Source organism: Tachypleus tridentatus, chromosome 12, assembly GCF_004210375.1.
Source record: "Tachypleus tridentatus isolate NWPU-2018 chromosome 12, ASM421037v1, whole genome shotgun sequence".
In the NCBI taxonomy this organism is placed as follows: domain Eukaryota; kingdom Metazoa; phylum Arthropoda; class Merostomata; order Xiphosura; family Limulidae; genus Tachypleus; species Tachypleus tridentatus.
Window position 1 is genome coordinate 129,491,368 of NC_134836.1, and position 21,007 is coordinate 129,512,374.

Sequence of the window (21,007 nt, forward strand, 5' to 3'; positions counted from 1 at the left end):
TTCTGAGTTACAGATTGACACTAAGAGACCTCTACCTGTGGCCCAAGTGCTGGGATCATTTGAAATAATTTTAAGAAGGGCGAGAATTGTAGTTTCAATACGTTTCTTCAAGGCTGCATGTCTTAAGACCCAGCAGGTGTCACTCTGAGACTGAAGTACAATGGAATTTCTTTCTGCGACTTTTTGAATTTCCTGAAAACTTTGGTGACGCTTGGAACTTCCCGCGACAAAAAAACAAACTGATTGTATTGTTCCTAGAGTGATTGAGTTTTTTTTTAGAGTTTTTTGAACGGCAAGTGACCAAAATAATGGACATAAATTGATCTTGGGGCCACAGTTTTGATTAGACTTGAAGACCAGCATGTTCACCTTTCATGTTACTAGGGCCGTCGTATCATCGGCCAACTATCAAAGAAACATCGAGACCTTGTTACACGAAAGCTTCTGTAATCAATTCAAAAAGGGCTTGAGATTTCGTCAAGAAGAAGCCTTAAACCTCTTTTTCAATGACACCTTCTAAAACCTAGATAAGGCAGAAAGTTACTCGTCACGACAGATATCCATGGTTTCATCTGTGATGACGGAATAAAAACCACTGGATTGTACTTCATCCGTTATTAATTGTCTCACGTTTATCGCAACCAGATTCAAAATTTCATTTTGAATATCCCACTCGACCATTGTTTATGTCGACCAACAAGCTCTAAGAACTTTTCCTTAAACCGTGAAAAATCCTTAACTCAACAGGTGAAAATGTTCAAGAAAATTCCCACGAATCAGAAGAATCACATACATTAAGACGATCAGCCCTAACGGCAATGTTTTGCTTAATAAGAAAACGAGTGTTTCTATCACTTGTGAAAGTCTGCTCAGTTGCACTTTATTGTTTTTTGGTTTGAACTAGCACAGAGCTCTGATGAATTTCTGTTGTTTTCAAACTGATCCATGCTAGCATTATTTTTTGGTATGAACTAGCACAGAGCTCTGATGAATTTCTGTTGCTTTCAAACGGATCCATGCATTGAATTTTGGTAACTTTCACTTTAAGTGTTTTTTGCAATCTTTTAGGTTTTGACTATTTAACAAATGTGAATATCTCACAAGATTTTGGAGCAAACTTCTCACAAGGGTAACAAGTTTCTGATTCTTTATGATAAGGTACCCATGAGAACTCTATATACAAGTGAGCTTGAAATGGTTGGCGAATCTCGTATATAATCCGACATGGGAATTTAGAAAGTTTTGGTTGTTGTGGACCAGCAAATTTACAACCATTAGCTTTCTCTACCGACCGCTCTTTCCGAATAGTTTCATTTGATCATCTTCTGAAACGTCACTGGTCGAATCAGAATTTACCATTAGAGGTTCTACCTTTTCCAAAGGTTTCTTCCTGAAAATCGCGTGCCTCTTTTGAAACAGTGCTTTCGACTTTTGTCAAAACTGGGTGAAACTGATTTCTTGAGAGTTTGAATGAGTTTCTACTTCTACTGTCTGTTCATTAGTTTTGATTAACATCGCGAGTGATGATGTAGATGGAGCGGAACAAAAAAACAATGATATCTTCTTTTGTGATTCTGATACGATTTCAGAGAACTTTGAACTTCTACCGGTCTTTTGGTAGTTTTGAACACGTTTGTTTCTACAGTCATTGTCCTTGACTTTTTCATATTCTAAGCATTCGATTTTGTGACAATCACTTGCATGTGTTTTTACTCCAGTATTTTGTACTTATTACCTGGAACAGAAAATGTTAAGATCAATCCAAAAATGGGAAAAAAAATCTATTAACTGAACATTGTAATCTTTTACAAAAAAGAACCAAAAAACCGTGACCCCAGTGTCATGGGGTCGAAGCTAAAATACGCAAAAAAGCCAAAATTAATGTTTTAACTTTTATTACATTATTCACAAAATATAAATAAACTTTTATTATCTAATTAAAAAATAAAAATTAAAAGTCGGTTTCCTCTAAAGCTGTTTTTTGTTTTACAATTTCGCGCAAAGCTACAAGGGGTATCTGCGCTAGCAGTCCCAAATTTTGAAGTGTAAGACCACCTCCCACCACCAGGTCTTTTACTAACGAATAGTGGGAATTGATCGTAACATTATAACGCCCCCACCACTAAAAGAGCGAGAATGTTTGGGGGAAGGAGAATTCGAACCCGCGACCCTCGGATAACGAGTCGAAAGACTTAACCTACCTGGCCATGCCGAGCCTCAGAAATAGTGGAAAAGTGTACACATGTACTACTTTAGATTGTATTGAATACGTAAAGAGTTAAATACATGTACTTTAGATTGTATTGAATACGTAAAGAGTTAAATACATGTACTACTTTAGATTGTATTGAATACGTAAAGAGTTAAATACATGTACTACTTTAGATTGTATTGAATACGTAAAGAGTTAAATACATGTACCACTTTAGATTGTATTGAATACGTAAAGAGTTAAATACATGTACCACTTTAGATTGTATTGAATACGTAGAGTTAAATACATGTACCACTTTAGATTGTATTGAATACGTAAAGAGTTAAATACATGTACCACTTTAGATTGTATTGAATACGTAAAGAGTTAAATACATGTACCACTTTAGATTGTATTGAATACGTAAAGAGTTAAATACATGTACCACTTTAGATTGTATTGAATACGTAGAGTTAAATACATGTACCACTTTAGATTGTATTGAATACGTAGAGTTAAATACATGTACTACTTTAGGTTGTATTGAATACGTAGAGTTAAATACATGTACCACTTTAGGTTGTATTGAATACGTAGAGTTAAATACATGTACACTTTAGATTGTATTGAATACTACTTTAGTATTGAATACGAGTTAAATACATGTACCACTTTAGATTGTATTGAATACGTAAAGAGTTAAATACATGTACTACTTTAAATTGTATTGAATACGTAAAGAGTTAAATACATGTACTACTTTAGATTGTATTGAATACGTAAAGAGTTAAATACATGTACCACGTTAGATTGTATTGAATACGTAAAGAGTTAAATACATGTACTACTTTAGATTGTATTGAATACGTAAAGAGTTAAATACATGTACCACTTTAGATTGTATTGAATACGTAGAGTTAAATACATGTACTACTTTAAATTGTATTGAATACGTAAAGAGTTAAATACATGTACTACTTTAGATTGTATTGAATACGTAGAGTTAAATACATGTACCACTTTAGATTGTAATGAATACGTAAAGAGATAAATACATGTACCACTTTAGATTGTATTGAATACGTAAAGAGTTAAATACATGTACTACTTTAGATTGTATTGAATACGCAGAGTTAAATACATGTACCACTTTAGATTGTATTGAATACGTAGAGTTAAATACATGTACTACTTTAAATTGTATTGAATACGTAAAGAGTTAAATACATGTACTACTTTAAATTGTATTGAATACGTAAAGAGTTAAATACATGTACTACTTTAGATTGTATTGAATACGTAAAGAGTTAAATACATGTACTACTTTAGATTGTATTGAATACGTAAAGAGTTAAATACATGCACTACTTTAGATTGTATTGAATACGTAAAGAGTTAAATACATGCACTACTTTAGATTGTATTGAATATGTAAAGAGTTAAAATGTTAATTATAATATTAGAAGTCATGTTTACAGTTTTTATTACGAAAATCAAAACCAGCTCTTAACACAAACTTAAAATGATCACTTGTTAATCCTACATACAAAAAAAACAGTTCGAAAAATAAAGTACGCTATATATCACAATTAAATACTTTATAAAAACATACGATCTTAGAATCAGTTGTTTGTCACGGCTGAATAGTGTATTAGAAATCTAAATGTCTATCAACTTGTGACTTGCTATGTTTCAATTCTAGTGATTACAGCTCTAAGTGGCATTTCAGAAATTGAACGTATTTTCAGTGAGTCAAGTTTCAATATCTTTATTCACCTTGGATTACAGTTTCAAAAACAAAAATATCAGCAGTAAACGACCACACACCAGGGGAATGTTGTATAAAATAAATCACTATCACATAATTCATGTTAAAAACGGCAAAAAATGTACATAAATTATCATTAACCTACACTTCCGTGCTAGGTTATTTAATAAACTGTTATTTCAAAGATTATGGGTTAAGTTCACATTAAAACTGAACTTCACATGTCCCTAGTTTTATACACTACTTACCCATTTCTTATTAACACTTGCATATCATTGTTTTTCAAGGCCTCAAATTAATTAGCACAATTTCTTCTATTGTGTTTCCTTCGTTGGACTTGAATTTAGTGACACTGACAAAACCCATTAGTATTACAGTGAACAAACTGTTTAAAAATATAAAGCTTAGACGTAGGTTTTTTATATCTTAAAGTACATGCATATGCTGTTATTAATGTCCATTTCATTTTCATGTCAACGTAACGCCTGTTGAAATAAGCGTAAGTTTAGAGCTATAAACAACACTGATCAAACATACTTTCAAAATACACAACACCTTATCTTAGATTAATTGTGTTAAGAAAATAAATAAAAAAGACAGCTGACAACTACTGGAAATAGCACTAGGTGCAGATATTGGTCATTTTCTTACTGTAGCCTGGCTTCAGTAAACTGTAATCCAGTTGCGACTTTTGTTTGTGATATCACATAATACTCATCACAGTAAAGCAAAAACTACGACGCATTATATAATACCAGCCAATCACAAGATAGCTGACAGGACGTAACTTGTATAACATATACACAAAGCTTGGAAGTTTGTTGTATTTATAAACAAGCAATTAATAGAAATATGAATGGCACATCTACTGGTCTGGCCAAGTTAACTTTTATTGAGAATAATCTATGAAAGTATATAACAATACATCTGGATTAACTGTGTGTCATGATTCTTAAACTTTAAGTGTAAGATGAATAAAACAAATTGTTTTGCCCCTGTGAAACTAATATGAAAAAGAAACCTTTCAGAGACAACTGAATAATAGTTCTGAAGCTTATGAGTTAAACTGTTATATGTTTAAGCTAAAACAATAGAAAATTGACGAACATTGATTTGTAAGTATGATACGAATTATTCAATGTGTTTAAAAAGGACACTGGTCCATCTTCTTTATTATTATAAATATTTATTTGTCAGTTTACTACTGTAAAACTAATATGTTTTGGGGGTAAATTTGAGATAAGACAGTAACACAGAAATATTTACATTATAAAACAACCATCAAGCTGTAACTTCCTGACATAAATATAAAAAAATTCTACTACAGACTAAATACAATTATAAAGTTCTAGAATGCCTAGACTAGAATTTTTCATGAGGTGCATGTGACACATAAATAAGCTAAACACATTTTGTAAACTACAATCTACTTCACTACAGATTACAAAAAATATTTTTTGTTAAAAACTGCTCGTTTAGAAAATAAAATTTCCAGTGTATGTTCACCACGATTTACAGAAACTCATCAAGGTGTTTTATGTGTTAAAAACATGTATCAGACATGTTCAATAACACTAATACACGTTTTTACTTTTGTCATATTAATTTAATACCACTATTATTACTGGTTTATATGTATCAGACATGTTCAATAACACTAATACACGTTTTTACTTTTGTCATATTAATTTAATACCACTATTATTACTGGTTTATTTTTCAATGAGTTCCATCCTTATATTCAGTTTTCAGTTACTATAAAATTTACATTAACAAAAAAACCTACAGTGTCTTCTAGTGTAATAAACAACACACGTTAGAAAAATTAAAATGTATTTTCATTAAAATAAGTGACAGCTTTAATTTCAGTTTAAAAAACATCCATCTTGATGGTCAATATATGATAACTGAATTTCAAGTCTACATTTATGTTGTATTAACGAATGATAGGTTACAGGTAAAATAATATTTAGGATATACAAATGGGGAAAATTAAAGTACTCGAGGTTTCAGTATAAACATAGGTTTCTACAGTGTGATTTAGAACTGATTCTATATGTAATATTCAGTTTTCAGAGTAAGGTTTAGCACTGTTTTACCTATGATATTGTGTGGCTAGGCATAACTTCATACATGCACACAATACACAAACACCAATTAAACACATTGAATATTTCATTTTTATATACTTTTTTCTTTCTTGGCCACATTTAAAATTTACAATATTAAAGTATGTTAGCAATACATTCAGAACATTTACACTACTATAGTCCAACATGGCTGAGTTCTTGGTGTTTACAGAGAAGTTACTGTACTGTAGAAGTTTCTTTCTGACAACAGTTTCAACCTTCAAACTTACTACCAGACTTTCAAATAAGCATGGTGAATGTGCCACAAACCCCCTACTGACTGATTAAAGACTAAAGTTAGTTATTCAACTAACTAAAAATTTTCTTCACCTTGGACACATCAGTTGTGAGGTGTTTATTCAGTTTTCTCTGTAATACCAGGAAAATGAATAACACACAGCTGATGGCCAAAGTCGCACACCACTGCTCGATCTGCAACTCTGAGTTGTTTCACACAAACACCCTGGCTCCCAGACCCTAACATCACAATTCTCAGTGGTTCACCATGATTTACATCCCAGAGTACCAGGTGGTCCTGGAAAAATTAAATAAAAGCTGTGATGCATAACAGATACAAAAATAAAGAAGCAAATACATTTATCAAGATTTTTACACCCCAGTGTGAATGAAATGATATATTATTATACACCCTAAGAGACTGGATTAATAATTTGCTGTTAACAATATAATAGGCCTAACATAATGTTTTATGACATGTGTAACTGAACATAATCATGCTTTCTACAATTTATTCATGTCATAACAGTTGTTAGAAACACTTGGTTACCTGGTGTAGAAAGTAGTCATATGTTTTACTGGTAGTTAACAACAACTTAGTAACCTGGTGTGGAGAGTAGTCATGTGTTTTACTGCTGGTTAACAACATCTGGTTACCTGGTGTGGAGAGTAGTCATGCATTTTACTGGAGGTTAACAATACCTGGTTACCTGGTGTGGAGAGTAGTCATGCGTTTTACTGGTGGTTAACAACACTTGATTACCTGGTGTGGAGAGTGGCCATGTGTTTTACTGGTGGTTAACAACACTTGGTTACCTGGTGTAGAGAGTAGTCATGTGTTTTACTGGTGGTTAACAACACTTGGTTATCTGGTGTAGAAAGTAGTCATATGTTTTACTGGTGGTTAACAACAACTTAGTAACCTGGTGTGGAGAGTAGTCATGTGTTTTACTGCTGGTTAACAACATCTGGTTACCTGGTGTGGAGAGTAGTCATGCATTTTACTGGAGGTTAACAATACCTGGTAACCTGGTGTGGAGAGTAGTCATGTGTTTTACTGCTGGTTAACAACATCTGGTTACCTGGTGTGGAGAGTAGTCATGCATTTTACTGGAGGTTAACAATACCTGGTTACCTGGTGTGGAGAGTAGTCATGCATTTTACTGGTGGTTAACAACACTTGATTACCTGGTGTGGAGAGTGGCCATGTGTTTTACTGGTGGTTAACAACACTTGGTTACCTGGTGTAGAGAGTAGTCATGTGTTTTACTGATGGTTAACAACACTTGGTTATCTGGTGTAGAAAGTAGTCATATGTTTTACTGGTGGTTAACAACAACTTAGTAACCTGGTGTGGAGAGTAGTCATGTGTTTTACTGCTGGTTAACAACATCTGGTTACCTGGTGTGGAGAGTAGTCATGCATTTTACTGGAGGTTAACAATACCTGGTAACCTGGTGTGGAGAGTAGTCATGTGTTTTACTGCTGGTTAACAACATCTGGTTACCTGGTGTGGAGAGTAGTCATGCATTTTACTGGAGGTTAACAATACCTGGTTACCTGGTGTGGAGAGTAGTCATCTTTACTGGTGGTTAACAACACTTGGTTACCTGGTGTAGAGAGTAGTCATGTGTTTTAATGCTGGTTAACAACACCTGGTTACCTGGTGTGGAGAGTAGTCATATGTTTTACTGGTGGTTAACAACACTTGGTTAACTGGTGTAGAGAAAGGTCGTGCATTTTACTGCTGGTTAACATTACATGGTTACCTGGTGTGGAGAGTAGTCACACTGCTGGTTAACAACAGCTGTTTCTCTGGTGTTGGTAATTTTTTTTCAATGCTGTTTACTTACACAAGGGTATTTAATGCGAGAGAACAGTTCTTTTTTTTCTATGTTGTGTTGTGTGAAAGGTGTAACAGTAAACTCACCTCTTTTGCTGATACAACAATGTTGTCTGTGAGAAGTTCAGGTTCATGCACAAACTGTGTTGCTGGAGAAACAAAAATATTTTATAAGAACACAATAAATCTGGCTGAGACACATGAATATTATATTTACACCTCACAAATAAGTTATCACCTCACAAATAAGTTACACCTCACAAATAAGTTATCACCTCTGTTGAAGATTTTCTAAGTCTACCCCACAGAGGTTTTATTGTTTAATAAAGATAAAAGTTTCACTGTATTCTTTAAATAATTAATGGTATGTGATATACAAAATAACTATTTTAAAACAAAAACAGAAGTAACAGAGTTACATTAATGAAGAAACAATCACAGAACTTGATATACTGATGTATAAGTTATTCTATCAAACAAAGACAGGAATGTAAGCAGTTCATGTTTACATGCACCATGTCTGCAGTAAGACATGTAATTATTAATCACTATATAATAGCAATCTCACCACCACCATGTGGTGTACAAGTGTATAAACCTACCATCAAAAGTATCAAGGATAATATAAAATAGCTACGTGACTACAGTCTAAACTATAGGGGCACTCATTAGTGAGCATGCCTCCATCATGCAGCTTTGGTCATATTCGGCTCTCAAAAACAACATGAAATTGTGTCAATACGTCTATCATTATCAACAAACATGGACCATATTTGGCAAGATAATGAGGAACAATACTACACATAACTATACCAAATTTCACCAAATTACAAACATTTTTGACTGAGCCATAGAGCAAATATTGTGTGAAAAACTGGTCCCCGTGTTAACAAAAAAAATGTTTTGAATTTTTTTAGGTTCTGTTAAAAACTCATTTGAAGTGGTTATTAAAATTAGGATTTGTTAACCTTTATAAAGAATATTAATATTTTATTTAACAGTGTGGAAAAGAATTGACTTCAAGCTATCTCTATGTTATATGTCAGTTATCGTCACAAGTTAAAGATTATTTATTTGTCGTAATGATTTCTTTGATAACAACTTTCATGCTTGTTATGAATGTATCAGTTTACACTGTTCTTACATTTTAAAACATCCTAAGCTTACTTATCTGTAACTTACCTACAACAATCTGATTTGGTGAAACAATATCCAGGAGGACAGAATACTACTGACATTTTTCATGTTACATAAAAATGATACAGAATTTGAGATGCATATTTAATTATTAAGTTATTAGTACTATACCAGTATCACTGAGATGTTACAGAAACAAAGCCAACCATCAACTTGCTTCATAAACTACAATCTAGATGGACAAACTCTCAACATCAGTAACATATTTCATGTAACTGTAAATTGGTTCTGCACCAGTGAAATGCTTAAGTTAAGTTACTGACTTGAATGAACACTGTTCACTAGAGTAGAATAATAAAGTCTTATATCGCTGCCACAAACTTTCAAACAGTAGTTTCCGTAATGTTTCTCCTGTTCCAATATAGTTTCAAAGATAAACTTCTATACTTATTTAGATGTTTTTAAACAGTACCATGTCACAATGAATAATTTCTAGAAGATTTTAGAAATATAACTAAAATTATATAAACTACTAGCCTCAATAACAAAAAAATCTGTTCTTTGAAAACACCAAGCAGAAAGACTACATTCTACCTGTCGAACACTGTGCAGAAAGAAAGACTACATTCTACCTGTCGAACACTGTGCAGAAGGTGGCCTTGGTATTTCTCCCAGATACATATACGGTTATCTGTACCAAGACTGATGACATACAGAGAAGTTGTGAGAACAGCTAGAACAACACCTCTGTGTGCATTCAGGCTATAAACACACGTTCCAGTAAGGAAATCCCAGTAACATATCATACCTTCCTCACACCCACTCACACCCGAAGTTGGACACACCTGGAATTCCAAAAAACAGAACATTTACTGTAGAAAATCATCTCCTTTTAGGTAAATTACCAAATTATACTTTCAACCTCATATCAAATACGGAAAGTGGTTTTACTTCAGACTTAGTGTTATGTGCAATTTCAATATGAAGAAAGGTCTTTAAGAGATACACACAGGTTTATAGACTTAATCCTTGAGAGTTTAGAATAACAACTAACAGTAGCCATTGCAAAGGTAGTACATATTGGAGCAAGTAAGATGGGAACCATTAACAACTACTATCTACAATTAATAAAGAAACAGTATCAGTAACAGTATGTGAAGATTCTAATAAAACTCACAATTCACATTTGATGTCTGCATAGCAGTTAAATGTATAGATCATATAATTTGTTAATATGCTTCAAAATGATATATGTCATGTAAATAAACTTTACGGACAATGTGTGGTGCTGGTATATTAATAATGGTTAACTATAAACTTCTGGTTCTGGTAAATTAATAATGGTTAACTGTAAACTTCTGGTTCTGGTAAATTAATAATGATTAACTGTAAACTGGTTCTGGTAAATTAATAATGGTTAACTGTAAACTTTTGATTCTGGTAAATTAATAATGGTTAACTGTAAACTTCTCGTTCTGGTAAATTAATAATGGTTAACTGTAAACTTCTGGTTCTGGTAAATTAATAATGGTTAACTATAAACTTCTGGTTCTGGTAAATTAATAATGGTTAACTGTAAACTTCTGGTTCTGGTAAATTAATAATGGTTAACTGTAAACTTCTCGTTCTGGTAAATTAATAATGATTAACTGTAAACTGGTTCTGGTAAATTAATAATGGTTAACTGTAAACTTCTGGTTCTGGTAAATTAATAATGGTTAACTGTAAACTTCTGGTTCTGGTAAATTAATAATGGTTAACTGTAAACTTCTCGTTCTGGTAAATTAATAATGATTAACTGTAAACTGGTTCTGGTAAATTAATAATGATTAACTGTAAACTGGTTCTGGTAAATTAATAATGGTTAACTGTAAACTTTTGATTCTGGTAAATTAATAATGGTTAACTGTAAACTTCTGGTTCTGGTAAATTAATAATGGTTAACTGTAAACTTCTGGTTCTGGTAAATTAATAATGGTTAACTGTAAACTTCTCGTTCTGGTAAATTAATAATGATTAACTGTAAACTGGTTCTGGTAAATTAATAATGATTAACTGTAAACTGGTTCTGGTAAATTAATAATGGTTAACTGTAAACTTTTGATTCTGGTAAATTAATAATGGTTAACTGTAAACTTCTGGTTCTGGTAAATTAATAATGGTTAACTGTAAACTTCTGGTTCTGGTAAATTAATAATGGTTAACTGTAAACTTCTGGTTCTGGTAAATTAATAATGGTTAACTGTAAACTGGTTCTGGTAAATTAATAATGGTTAACTGTAAACTTCTGGTTCTGGTAAATTAATAATGGTTAACTGTAAACTGGTTCTGGTAAATTAATAATGGTTAACTGTAAACTTCTGGTTCTGGTAAATTAATAATGGTTAACTGTAAACTTCTGGTTCTGGTAAATTAATAATGGTTAACTGTAAACTTCTGGTTCTGGTAAATTAATAATGGTTAACTGTAAACTGGTTCTGGTAAATTAATAATGGTTAACTGTAAACTTCTGGTTCTGGTAAATTAATAATGGTTAACTGTAAACTGGTTCTGGTAAATTAATAATGGTTAACTGTAAACTTCTGGTTCTGGTAAATTAATAATGGTTAACTGTAAACTTCTGGTTCTGGTAAATTAATAATGGTTAACTGTAAACTTTTGATTCTGGTAAATTAATAATGGTTAACTGTAAACTTCTGGTTCTGGTAAATTAATAATGGTTAACTGTAAACTTCTGGTTCTGGTAAATTAATAATGGTTAACTGTAAACTTCTGGTTCTGGTAAATTAATAATGGTTAACTGTAAACTTCTGGTTCTGGTAAATTAATAATGGTTAACTGTAAACTTCTGGTTCTGGTAAATTAATAATGGTTAACTGTAAACTTCTGGTTCTGGTAAATTAATAATGGTTAACTGTAAACTGGTTCTGGTAAATTAATAATGGTTAACTGTAAACTTCTGGTTCTGGTAAATTAATAATGGTTAACTGTAAACTGATTCTGGTAAATTAATAATGGTTAACTGTAAACTTCTGGTTCTGGTAAATTAATAATGGTTAACTGTAAACTTCTGGTTCTGGTAAATTAATAATGGTTAACTGTAAACTTCTGGTTCTGGTAAATTAATAATGGTTAACTGTAAACTGGTTCTGGTAAATTAATAATGGTTAACTGTAAACTTCTGGTTCTGGTAAATTAATAATGGTTAACTGTAAACTGGTTCTGGTAAATTAATAATGGTTAACTGTAAACTTCTGGTTCTGGTAAATTAATAATGGTTAACTGTAAACTTCTGGTTCTGGTAAATTAATAATGGTTAACTGTAAACTGGTTCTGGTAAATTAATAATGGTTAACTGTAAACTTCTGGTTCTGGTAAATTAATAATGGTTAACTGTAAACTGGTTCTGGTAAATTAATAATGGTTAACTGTAAACTTCTGGTTCTGGTAAATTAATAATGGTTAACTGTAAACTTCTGGTTCTGGTAAATTAATAATGGTTAACTGTAAACTGGTTCTGGTAAATTAATAATGGTTAACTGTAAACTTCTGGTTCTGGTAAATTAATAATGGTTAACTGTAAACTTCTGGTTCTGGTAAATTAATAATGGTTAACTGTAAACTTCTGGTTCTGGTAAATTAATAATGGTTAACTGTAAACTGGTTCTGGTAAATTAATAATGGTTAACTGTAAACTTCTGGTTCTGGTAAATTAATAATGGTTAACTGTAAACTGGTTCTGGTAAATTAATAATGGTTAACTGTAAACTTCTGGTTCTGGTAAATTAATAATGGTTAACTGTAAACTGGTTCTGGTAAATTAATAATGGTTAACTGTAAACTTCTGGTTCTGGTAAATTAATAATGGCTAACTGTAAACTTCTGGTTCTGGTAAATTAATAATGGTTAACTGTAAACTTCTGGTTCTGGTAAATTAATAATGGTTAACTGTAAACTTCTGGTTCTGGTAAATTAATAATGGTTAACTGTAAACTTCTGGTTCTGGTAAATTAATAATGGTTAACTGTAAACTTCTGGTTCTGGTAAATTAATAATGGTTAACTGTAAACTTCTGGTTCTGGTAAATTAATAATGGTTAACTGTAAACTTCTGGTTCTGGTAAATTAATAATGGTTAACTGTAAACTGGTTCTGGTAAATTAATAATGGTTAACTGTAAACTTCTGGTTCTGGTAAATTAATAATGGTTAACTGTAAACTTCTGGTTCTGGTAAATTAATAATGGTTAACTGTAAACTTTTGATTCTTGTAAATTAATAATGGTTAATTATAAACTTCTGGTTCTGGTAAATTAATAGTGGTTAACTGTAAACTTCTGGTTTTGGTAAATTAACAGTATTAGTTATTAGAAAGAAATTACTGAACTAAAATGAAGAAGTGACTGGTAATTTCTACTTGTTCTTTGAAAAAATGAATACATACACAGCTGCATTTTGTACTTACACTGTCTACTTGTAAGACTGTGATTCCTCCTCTATGACCATGAAGAGTATAGACACACACCGCTGAATCCCACCTGAATACCTAGTAGACAGCATCATCAGTCTTAAAACAATACTGGTTATCAGAATCTAACAGGTAATAATTGTTCAGCTAAGTCTTGTAGCAGATATAACACTAAGTTTATGGTTTCTACTGCATTTATAAAACTGCACTGTTCATGACACTATCACAAGCTTCTGTTTCTCTCTTGTTTTCAACAACTTAAAGAAGTAATCAAAGAAAAGTAAATACTGTAGTTTAAGCAACTATATTACTATCATTCGACAAATAAAATATATATTTACAGCAAAAAACTTAGTAATTTTATAATCACCTCGTATTATTTATTACCCAAAATTAGCCTGACTAAAGCACATATATAAAAACTCCACCTTTATCAAGCAGTCAAGACTCCCTGAAACAACATGAGCACCTTCAACAACTAATGTTGTGATTGGTTGGGTGTGAGCTCTAAGTCCCTGCAGCCACACACACAAATTTCTTCCTCTCTATCTTCGTCAGTGTTTGGGCTTGGTTCTCGTTCACCTACAGAAGGACAAGAAATATCCCTCTATCAGTAGAAAGGAGAGGAGAAACATGGTTATATCAGTAGATAGGACAGGAGAAACAAGTTTTTATCAGTAAACTAGTTCTTTCACGATAATTTTGTTAAATATTTCAAAAAACATTTTAATATTTCATTCTATAAATGTCATATTTACATATAACTGTATCAGCTCCTCCTGTCAGTTACTTGTACAGAGATGTTACAAAACTCCAATCTACAAACATCATGTTTACATATAACTGTATCAGCTCCTCCTGTCAGTTATTTGTACAGAGATGTTACAAAACCCCAATCTACAAACATCATGTTTACATATAACTGTATCAGCTCCTCCTGTCAGTTACTTGTACAGAGATGTTACAAAACTCCAATCTACAAACATCATGTTTACATATAACTGTATCAGCTCCTCCTGTCAGTTATTTGTACAGAGATCTTACAAAACCCCAATCTACAAACATCATGTTTACATATAACTGTATCAGCTCCTTCTGTCAGTTATTTGTACAGAGATGTTACAAAACTCAATCTACAAACATCATGTTTACATATAACTGTATCAGCTCCTCCTGTCAGTTATTTGTACAGAGATGTTACAAAACCCCAATCTACAAACATCATGTTTACATATAACTGTATCAGCTCCTTCTGTCAGTTATTTGTACAGAGATGTTACAAAACTCAATCTACAAACATCATGTTTACATATAACTGTATCAGCTCCTTCTGTCAGTTATTTGTACAGAGATGTTACAAAACTCAATCTACAAACATCATGTTTACATATAACTGTATCAGCTCCTTCTGTCAGTTATTTGTACAGAGATGTTACAAAACTCCAATCTACAAACATCATGTTTACATATAACTGTATCAGCTCCTCCTGTCAGTTATTTGTACAGAGATGTTACAAAACCCCAATCTACAAACATCATGTTTACATATAACTGTATCAGCTCCTCCTGTCAGTTATTTGTACAGAGATGTTACAAAACTCCAATCTACAAACATCATGTTTACATATAACAGTATCAACTCCTTCTGTCAGTTATTTGTAGAGATGTTACAAAACTCCAATCTACAAACATCATGCTTACATATAACTGTATCAACTCCTTCTGTCAGTTATTTGTAGAGATGTTACAAAACTCCAATCTACAAACATCATGTTTACATATAACTGTATCAACTCCTTCTGTCAGTTATTTGTACAGAGATGTTACAAAACTCCAATCTACAAACATCATGTTTACATATAACTGTATCAGCTCCTTCTGTCAGTGCACCAGTTCATTCTGTCAGTTATTTCTACATAAACCTTACAACACTCCAATCTTATGTGATCTTTTTTATGAATTGCTACAGTACATTATTGTGTTTTTTACTGAGGTTTTTCCCAGTTACATGTGTGGTTTAAAGCAGAAACATTATATACTGTTACTGGATACATCACTAGTTACTAAAATATCTACCTTTAATCATTTTTACATATTGCACCATTAGAATATTTAAAAGGATTCTAGTATAGTTTTAATTTAATTTTTTAATTTGTATTTAATTTTTATTTTTAATACATTTAATATTAAATTAATAACGTGTTACTAAACCACACATGTAATTAAAATTTAATTGTAAAGAATGAAAACTTTAAACAGATTTAACAATTAGATCTTAGATAAACATTTAACAAATATCTAGTTTATTTATTATGTAAATAAAAACATAATTCATCCTATGTTTTGTAAATGATAACATGACCTAACCTTCATGCTGAGGTGATGCTGTTAACTGGAGAAATTCCAAAACCCCATTCAATCTGGCAACCACTAATCTGTAGAAGATTGAAAATAGCAAGTAAGTAAATCTAGTGTACTATCATTTTCTGTGAACTTAAACCTATTAGTGAACACTGTTCCACTTTCCAGATTTTCAGCACCTTCTTATAGCTTAACATTCACAAAACTGAATAACTAATTTGATCTAACTCACATTTCATACTGCTCAACTCATTCCTAAAAACCATCAATAAGATTCTGGTCAGTAAACCACACTCGTCATCTGATGTTAAACCTCCCTCTAGCCTAATAATAATACAGATGTCTACACTAAAAACAGACTGAAACAATTTATAAAGCAATGAATAACACATTTTAATTATTTAAGAGCTATTTTCCAACTCATCAGTTTACTTGTTTTATTATGTTCATCCCTTCTTTTTTTAGTGTAATTAAATTGTTTATACACTTATATTAGACATACCTGCTCTTTAATAGAAATATCCAAACAGTGAACAATGTGGCTGTAACTCAATATATAAAATATGCATGGCACCTATGATTATGATCTCACAACCAAATCTTAGGCATTGGATCTTCAGATCCCAGCCAAGGAAACATTCTTGCCTGGCCCTGAATCGTGCCACTTGAGTTGATGTCTCCTCAGCTTTTCGGACTACGGGCTCTGGCCTGGCCTACTTCCCTTGTGCCGCCTTTGTTTTGCCCCCTTTCTCACCCGTCATTTTCATAATACCCCATCTCACTTCATCATCTCAAACAAGTCAAATAAAATTACAAAAAAACTTCTATTTCAAGGTGAATAATCTACCACCAGTGGGGACGAAGAGGAACCACAACGTTCCTTACCACCCCTGTTGTGGAGAGAATACTTCAGAGTTCTCTCTCTGTAAACTAAATCCCTGCCAAGTTCCTTTAGTTTTTTTATGATTATGATGTTTAAATATCATAACAATGAACCTCTATAATGATTTAAAAATAAAACCCAAAGATTTTAAAAACAATGAAAGTTCACCATTTAGATAAGAAACATTCACACAATCAAAACACAAATACATAATTATGCCCTATCTGTGACACCCAGTATTGATTCTCTTTTGTTTTTCTTTTAACAATGAATCTTCTAGTCAGGATGCTGATGACAGTATAACATTTTAAAACTATGGGTACACCTTGTTCTTCCATCATGTGAACTAATACAGTACTATTAATAAAAACATTTTTAAAATTCCTCAAATCCAGATCTTATCATTCACATAATTATCAAGCTTTTCTCTTAAATTCACTTCCTCTATAACATTCAAAGGCAACACAAAAGCCAACCACCATGATAAAAAAAAACAACTATCTTAGCTGAAGATGACTTCTTCTGTGCTAAAATTTATACTTGTGTCTCCTTGTCCTATCAATCGCACTGTGCAGTATGAAAAACGATGTTAACATAATCAGATCTTAAACACCTCAATCACATCTATCCCAACTCTTCTTGTTTTCAAAATAAAACAATTTGAGATATTTCAATCTCTCCTCATATGACAAACTCTCCAACCCAAGTATCAAGCTAGTAACCATTCTCTGAACCCTTTCAAACAACTCAATGTCTTTCCTAATATAAGAAATCCAAGACTGAAAACAGTATTCCAAATGTTGTCTAACCACTGACCTATACAATGAAATAATAACCTCTTAGGCTTGTATTCACTATTGCTGTACATACAACCTAAGATCCTATTTATCATACCACAGAGAACAGCATACTGCTTGGATGGCTTTAGAAACTGATCAACTATTATACCAAAATCCCTTTTCTTTGTAACACTGCCAAGGTTATTCTCATTCAAATTATGATAAACCACATGCATTATCTTGCATTTATTATAATTAAAACACATTTACCATTTATTTGATCAACTCTCTAAATGATCAAAATCCATTTATACCAAGATGTCTGACATACAGACTATGGTCAACAATAGACTTGGTGATAAAAAAACCAACAGATGGGGCCAGAAGGAGGAGTACTTATTTGGAACTAGGCATAAAGCTACACAATAAGCTATCTGTGCCTTGCCCAGCATAGGTATGGAAACCTGGTTTCTAGCAGTGAGAGTCTGCATACATGCCACTGGAGGGCCAGAGAGAGAGAAGAAAAGTAAATTGGAAAATACAAATAAATGTTAGCAGAAAGAGAGATCACAAATAGGAGAATTCTGAGAGTGTAAAAGTCACTGACAAGAAGAGAGATAAACTAGATTTATAGAAGATGAAAGGTTAGAAGTTGAGAATTCTAGATGAAGGATAATAGTAAAGGGTAAAGTCAAAACAGAGGATAAAACTTGAGAAGATAATCAATTTAGGACACCAAGGACATCAGGGCAAAGAAAGAGAGTCAGGCAGTAAAGAGGAACATATCCCAATGCTAGATATAACAGTCTGACCATACACAAGAGCAACCTGTAAGAAACACTAAACACGTACTTTTAACTTTTAAAGCCTGGTATTTGTAACATACATACATGTTTATGGCAGGTCTTACCTTCTTCCAATCATCTGAAGACAAGTGACTCCTAACTGACCATCTTCATATACTGTTCTCAGCACTCCAGCCACTGCATCCCACACCTAGTAAATATAATAAAAACATGGGATAAGTCCTCAGTCTTGGCCAGTGTGTGTCACACCTAATGAATATGGTAAAAACATCAAATATGAAAACATTTGTGATGTCAAATTTTTCAGGAAGCAAAACTTTTCAAAAAAATTGTTGTGCAGTGTTATTGGATACAGTAAAATGAGTGCACATGCCACATCATTCTATGTTCTGTATGGTTAGCAAAGCACAGATGAAAGGTCAATAAAATAATAACAATAATACACACATATATATAAATGTATAATGTTATAAGATATTCAGTCTATACATGTATGTTTTCATGTTATGATCTGTTGTCATTCTAAAACAAAAGAAGCATAATCTATCAAACCTCTACAGAGAGTTATTAGCTAACAAACAAAATATGAAGTTTTCTTAGGCAATGTTTCATAATTATCTGGACATTATAAAATTATTTAACATAAAACTTGAACATTTTCTGATATATAAAAGTATTTCTGATCTTAAAATGAAAATTACTTAACATGTTGGACAGGAAACATACTAAAAGGAAAAAAAAAACAGCACGAGAAAAACATTGCTCAACAAACCTTAAGGCTTAACAATAAAAAAAACTGATATTTTACACATGAAAGCATGGTAATGATTACTGATAATCAGCCAAATTTCATTAGCATATATTAACTACTTTAAAAGTTATAGTATGAAAATATAACAAGCATAAAATAGTTACAAGATTGGTCCCAGGAACTGAGCCCATGCTAAAAGAGTTAAGCACCAATAGTTTACTGAACACTAAGTTCTATACAAGTCCACCTCAATAACCTTACATAAACAACTTCAAACAGCTGTTACACTGACCGCTTTATACTGAAAAATATCCTATATACATCCAACTGATATTGTAAAGTAAACAAGCTCTTACATAGAGGATGTTTGCATAAAAACTTACCTCAATACATTCACCTCCACAACCTAAAATAAGCCAGCTTATCCAGAATGTTTAAACAAAATCTAATCTCAATACATCCACCTCCACAACCTAAAACAAAGGAGCTTCACCTAAAATGTTTTCATAAAATCTAACCTCAATACATCCACCTCCACAACCTAAAACAAGCCAGCTTCATTCAGAATGTTTACATAAAATCTTACCTCAATACGTCCACCTCTACAACCAAAAACAAGCCAGCTTCATTCAGAATGTTTACATAAAATCTTACCTCAATACGTCCACCTCCACAACCTAAAACAAGCCAGCCTCCTTGACAGTCCATGCACCACAGAGGTTGGTAGCTCAGTGGAGAATGATGAACAGTGCCATGGTTCTTTGTGGTCTCCCTTGCTGTAATCTGAATTTCTTCATCAAGTTCATTTCCATCGCTCTGGTTCCTCTTATGACACTTCCATGCATCTGTTAGTCTGTCTTTTCCACAATGTTTCATATCTCTTGTTCTGGAGGCTCTGCTGAAGTCATAATCCTGTTTCATTGGCAGGAAGGAGAACCCACCAGTAAAATGATCATCTTGACTGGAGGGTTGGCTGATGACAAATTGAGAAGATGACTCCACCATCCTTCTGAGAAACCCAGGTGGTCGATATGTTGACTGTACAGAAAAGTAGTCCCCAGTTTCAGATGTTGGTGAAGAACCATACGTAGAATCTGATGAGAAGCTGCCACTGCCCCTGGTGTGAGTTCCAGGCTCTGGTTTGCTCACTAGAGGGCTGTAACACATGATATTTGTTAAACTTTCTTTACAGCAAAATTTTATTGAAAAAACAAAGGATAAGGTACATAAGGGGTGGATCATCAGCACAAAATAGAGAAAAGTTGTTTATTTTGATGAAGATGTGATAAGATACAGAGACATGTGAAGTAAAACTTCAGGCATATAAACAATTTCTAACTTTTAAAAAATTATAAAATTTATCTAATGATTAATACATTCAAAGAAAGAAAGATTGACTGAACAAGACAATTTTATTGCTGAAAATAAATAAGAAAATTTTAGTTGAATATAAATATTTTCTTTTCTGAACAGAAATTTTTCATGGAATAAAGAAAATCTTTTCTTCTTTTACTCACAAGTACCGGCTTTAAAAACTCAGATCAGTAGTAGATAACAGAAATTTTATTTTTTTATTAGGACCAGCTTTAGCAATCACATCTCTTCAAAGTGGCTCAAACTAATTGCACAACTGTTATATCATGGAACTAAATG

At 32.4% G+C, this 21,007-nt stretch overlaps 1 pseudogene across 1 annotated transcript in view; it reads right to left on the reverse strand.

Annotated features, from left to right (window-relative positions):
- Positions 1-6,295: 6,295 nt before the first annotated feature.
- LOC143235786 (sterol regulatory element-binding protein cleavage-activating protein-like) overlaps positions 6,296-21,007 on the reverse strand; it is a 78,235-nt pseudogene continuing 63,523 nt past the window's right edge. Inside the window, exons 16-23 of the transcript XR_013019370.1 lie at positions 20,009-20,510; positions 18,708-18,793; positions 16,142-16,209; positions 14,203-14,356; positions 13,772-13,852; positions 9,941-10,153; positions 8,259-8,320; positions 6,296-6,626 (exon numbers count right to left, since the gene is read on the reverse strand). The product of XR_013019370.1 is annotated as a sterol regulatory element-binding protein cleavage-activating protein-like (transcript). The remainder of the gene's footprint in view (positions 6,627-8,258; positions 8,321-9,940; positions 10,154-13,771; positions 13,853-14,202; positions 14,357-16,141; positions 16,210-18,707; positions 18,794-20,008; positions 20,511-21,007) is intronic.